This window comes from Enhydra lutris, unplaced genomic scaffold, assembly GCF_002288905.1.
Source record: "Enhydra lutris kenyoni isolate GAN:26980312 unplaced genomic scaffold, ASM228890v2 scaffoldscaffold1, whole genome shotgun sequence".
NCBI lineage: Eukaryota > Metazoa > Chordata > Mammalia > Carnivora > Mustelidae > Enhydra > Enhydra lutris.
Window position 1 is genome coordinate 88,995,426 of NW_019154085.1, and position 6,000 is coordinate 89,001,425.

Genomic DNA, 6,000 nt, shown 5'->3' on the forward strand with positions numbered 1-6,000 from the left:
CCAAATGATCATATGTACTACTAATAATATCAAGGAAGAAAAGAGAATAAGAGCTATCAGGAATTAGAGCAATAAATTAACATATTCTTTACTACTACATGTCAAGTATAGTGTCCTGCGATCATCCTTAAATAAAACAAAGTTATCTATCAGTACATCCTGTAAAATAACAACACCCTAGCTCAAATACCCATTTCCTAAGTTTATTATACTCAGTCTAGACACTTATTAAAATACCCAATTGATCTTTACTTTCAATTGGTACATGTTTCTGTGCCCACTATGCATGAAACAGAGTGAAACCAAACAAGAATCCTAATAAACAAAGTTAATCCCTATGGAGTAGTTCATCACATTAAACAAGTCCCTACAATTATGCATAAATTCAGTGTTTAAATCCAATTATAATCCCTCCCTAATATTGTGTGAGCAGAGGAAATTTCATATAAAAGTGTTCATGCCAGTCTAGCAAATAATAATAGCTCCATAGTACCTCAAAACATTTAGAAGACATAAGGAAGAAAAAAGTCTAACAATGTTGCAAATTATTTTTGCAAAATAAGTGGAATATAGTCATAATTTAATCATTAGTTTATGAAATATTATAAACAGTACAAACAGCAAGCTATAAACAACCATAATCCAAAACAATTTTCATTACATTGATAGGGCAAAAGGTAATTTGTATTTTTTTAGAACTTTTTTGATTGAACTACACAAATGATACACAACTGATTGGAATCTCCCTTTTATGTGCCCAACAATATAAAAGTGAAATGGGAATAGTGGCTTATATTGGGACACACTGGATTTCAATGCTTTTTGTAGTTTGTCAGTATAACAAACTTATTCTGGATTTTGATTAACTGTCTTGTTCCTTGAATTAAATCTTAGTTTCTTGATGCTTCTACTTTAGAAGAAAATTACCACAGAAATGTTCAAGACAGCTTTAGAGTTAACTATCAGAAGGCAAGAAAAAATATTTTAAAAACCACTGATCACGGGGTGCCTGGGTGGCTCAGTGGGTTAGTCTCTGCCTTTGGCTCAGGTCATGGTCTCAGGGTCCTGGGATCAAGCCCCACATTGGGCTCCCTGCTTGGCAGAGAGCCTGCTTCCCCCTCTCTCTCTGCCTGCCTCTCTGCCTGCTTGTGATCTCTGTCTGTCAAATAAATAAACAGAATCTTTAAATAAATAAATAAAAACCACTGATCTTAATTTCTCTGAGATGTATTCTTTTTCCTTTTGCCACAACCTTTCACTGAAGGAAAAATTACTCCCATGGAATATTAATGGTAGCCCTTGTTGAAAAACTTAACAATACTAACATTTTATTCTAGTAACCAGTAAATAAGACCAGATCTGAAAGGTATTAACTAAAATATAAAATAACAGATTTGGTATTATTTCAGTTTTGAGGATATACTTATCATTAATGTAAATATCTTACAATTTTATATAGATCTCCTTGAATTATGATGAGTTGATAAGCCCACCATAAGCTGAAAATACTGTAACTGGAAAATGCACTTAATATACCTACCCTAGCCTACCTTAGACATGCTCAGAACACTTGTATTAGTCTACAGTTGGGCAAAATTACTTAACACAAAGCCTATTTTATATTGAGTACTGCATGCCATTTATTGACTACTGTACTAAAATTGAAAGAGAATGGCTGTAGGGATACAGAATGGTTAAGTGTGTCAGTTGTTTACTGTCTTTGATTATGGGGCTGCCACAGAGCTGTGGCTCACTGCTTCTGCCCAGCATCACCAGAGAGTACTGTATTGCATACTGCTATCCCAGGAAAAGATCGAAATTCAAAATTTGATATATGGTTTCTACTGAATGCATATCACTTTTGCATCATCATAATATAGAAAAATTTTAAGTCAAACCACTATAAATCTGGGACCATCTGTGTATTATTTTCTCCAAAGGTTTGCTGCAAGAATGGTTCTGCTAGGGGGCATTTTTAAACCATTGTATTATTATGCACTTTTTCCAATTCTAACAAATGTTAACTCTCAACAATTTGCTCATTATTTTCTGAGTTATACTAACATCTTTTTTAAGACGTTAACTGTTTTCAGCCCCCTGAGGGTACCACTCATTAATAAGTGAAAAGGAAGTCAGCTATTTATAAAATTTCAAAACTGAGAATCAGTCATCAATCATCACCCATTGTTTGGGTGAACAGTAATACTTGCCATGATTCAGCAATGTACATGTAGAACTTTTTCCAAATATCTAAGTACCTTTTCTCTACTTGAAGCAATAAAAAATAAGGAAGTTCCTGGATTTAACAATATAACATGAAGCTATTCAATAAAAAGAAAAACAAGATACTTCTTCAAGATGAATTATTGGAAATGTCCCATAATTTCAAGACTGCAATTGTCAGTGAGATATCTATTTATGGTAACCCTAAAGGTATCTAACTAAATGTAAACACACAAACATGGCAAGTAATAAAGAAAACTGCACTAAGTGCACTACTTTTATTAAGAAGGCCTTATGTGTTACCAATAATAATCATATTTGTTTCCCACATCAAGACCCATATATACAAATAAGTTACAAAAAAGAAAATGAGTTGTAAGGAAAAATAAAATATATTTTTCTGATAATGCTGCCAATAGCCTTTTTGGACAGAGTGAGGCATTTATGTCTGAGTCCCAAGCATATTTATCACAAATTGTCATAAAAATATACATATTGAAGAGTTAATATTTTTAGGATCTAAATTTCTGCTATTACTGCTACCAAATGCCCTCTGCAATTACTGCTGCAAAATGCCCTAACAGTCATACAGTATACCCTGAAACAGAATCATCTTTGTTATTCAAACATAGTATTTATGGCAAAGAGGCACAATTTCGGGTGGCATATTCTGTATCCTTCAGCAGCAATGGGAGTCTATTAATGACTTCAACATATTAAAAAACTAGAGCGCTTTTTTCTCAAAGAGTGGCTAATAGATGAATAACCTAAAGTGTTTGTTAAAAATTCAACTTTCTGAGCCACCTCCTGGTCCGGATGTCTTAGCGGGAACCAGAAATCTGCATTTTTATCAAGCTCCCGGGTGATTCATACAATGTAATTTAAGGGCTATAAATTTAATGCAACCACACAAGTACAAAAATAAGGATGTAGAGATGAACACTGGCAGCCCCTTGTTTCCCCCACAGGTCTCTCTAGTGACTCTAGTGACATCGAGTATCCCTAACTGTTCCGGACCCTGGGACCAATCCAGAAACAGAGGGGCTGGCTCACGTGCACTCTGCTTCTCGCCAGCCTTTTGTTCTCGAGTCCCCACGATCTCTAGATTTGTGTGAATATGGGCCACCTCCAGCCCATCAACTCCCCTTCCTATAGCTGGGAGTTCCCTGAACTATACCAGGTTTATGATGGAGAAGGTTTGAGTGAGACCCTTTGTGGCCCTGTGCCTGGGGAGAGTAAAGGCACCTGGGGGAGTCAGGTCCCCCATGTGCCTCTCATTTGAGAACTTCCTGCTGGACCCAGAATGACAAGGTAGAGGATGCCCCCTGAGACCCAGCTTCCAGGGAACTGACACCTCAAGCAAGGTGGACCTTGGCTTCCCTAGGAGTCTCCCAGAATTCCCCACTGGGCGCTCCGTGTGTTCCCACAATTAGCAAATTCGGGGAATGATGCCAGGGTGTTTGGATGCTGAATACAGAGGCTGTCGCTTGCGCAATTCACTCTCGCACACCCTGCCCATAAGTCTCCAAGCCCATACCCCTTGTTGGCTGAGGCCTGACCGTACTTACCATGCCATCTTCCTGGGGCAGCTTTTCCCCACGCTGATGCGTTGATACCGAGATTCTGACAGTGGTTAACTTCAGATCGTCTATGAACCATTTGTCCTTATTGGACTAGGTGCCTTTCCCGCAATCATGAAGCGTTTTGTCTCGTACCCCACAAAGCCTTATTAAGGTCCAAGACGGAGTCCCAAATCCCGCGAGATTTGACTTCATGATCCGCGAGATCTGGGTCGTGATCCTGGGAGATCTGGTGTCAGAGAAATGCACACCGGGTTTTGGAGCAGAGTGGACCCTTTTAACCTACTGTGTTCCTTACAACTACCCGCCTGTATAGGCAAAACTATGGGTAGGACTCCCCCTAGTCCCAAGCCATAGGACCCCACAGAGCCTGGCTTCCACTGCAGTTCACTAAAGCCTGCAGACTTTCCTCCCTGCCTACCTTCTGCCCTCAGGCCTGCCGTACTTACAGGCTTGTGTGTACAAGGAAGCCACAGGCCCTCCTGAGACCATCTTCCTGGAGCAAAGGGATCTTTGCATTACAGTCAGGTTGCCGTGGGGGAAAACCTGTTTGAGTTAGACCCTTGGAAAGAGACTCAAGGCTTTTGTGGAAGTCAAGTCACCCAGGTGCTTGTCATCGGGAGACTCTCCGGCCCAACCTGGGAAGAATGGTTAGGCTCTGGAGTTCTGTTGCAGCGTCGTGGAGCCCAGCCATCAAGAAAGAATTCTTGAGGGGCACCTGGGTGGCTCAGTAGGTTAAAGCCTCTGCCTTCAGCTCAGGTCATGATCCCAGGGTCCTGGAATCGAGCCGCATATCAGGCTCTCTGCTAGGCAGGGAACCTGCTTCCCTTCCTTTCTCCGCCTCTCTCCGCCTACTTGTGATCTCTCTCTCTCTGTCAAATAAATAAATAAAACTTTAAAAAAAAAAAGAAAAAGAAAGAATTCTTGAGATGTTATATGGTACAACTTAGTAAGTTTATGTAAGTAGCATAGCACGGGGACAGGACCCATGGACAGAAAGAGCTACACCTTTGCTCTGTCAAGCTGGTTGTTAGAAGTATAGTACTCAAGGGCTGCGGGCAGGGATATGTGCATGGAGTATCAGATCATAAATGTCACCTTCGAATTTCTACTGCTAAGCCTACTTTTACAAGATTTCTCTGCTGCTTATCATTCAGTTCAATATTATCTGTTGGTGAGAGTTACAGGCAGTCATGAGACCTTTAAGAATGTAACAACCAGTACATATTTGATCCTTACCAGAACTAAGTCAGGTATAGGTCAGTCTTCACAGCAAAAGAACATTTTTCTGCTTCTATTCCTCATCAGTTCCATGAGATCTGGCTTCAATGGATCAGGGCATGTGTTTTGGAGCAGGGTAGACCTTGGCATCATTGTGAGTCCCCCAGAAATCTCCACTGGGGGCCCTGTTGTCCCCAGAAGCCCCAGACCCTGGGGACCCATCCTAGGCTGCCTGAAATCTAAGCCAGGGTGGCTTGTGGTGCATGCACACTAAGCTCTAGAAGTCTTCCCCCAGGCAGGAGCCCCACTTGGGCTGTTGGATTAGGTCTGCCCACCAAAACGACTTCCTGTGGAAGCCTTTCCCTGCAATGTGCCCTTGATGTGGAAGTTCGAATAGTAGTTACTGTCAGACTCCATATGGCCCTGTTCAATTTATGTGCACTAAGGGCCAGTCTGGTCATAAAAGAGAAAATAAAATAAAAAATAGAGATGTATAAATTTACGAAAATTCTAGTAATTACCAAATGTAATTACTATTACATTCATTTTAAATTAGAATTATTATAAGATTGTGTACTACAGTTTATTTAATTTTTAGCTTGGATTTTATTGAGCACCTATATGGCCAAATTTTCTAGGTCCTAAGGATGTAGAGATAGGTAAAACATAACTCCTTTGATGAAATAGCTTATACAATTATATGAATAAACAGACAAGTAAACCAGCAATTAAAACAGTATATTTAGGACTTTAGCAGATATATGTCCCAGATGGTACAAGAGTACAAAAGATGGATTCATAACCAGCTTTGTTTAGCATTTCAACATGCTTTTGAGTAATAATATAAAAGTTAAGAAAATGAATTTTAAAATTATAGCATTTTTACTAAACCAAACAATTCTCCACTAACAGGAACTTCTAATTAAAAGAAGCAAAAATAATTCTTAGTGTTAACACATTTTTTTTATATTTAACT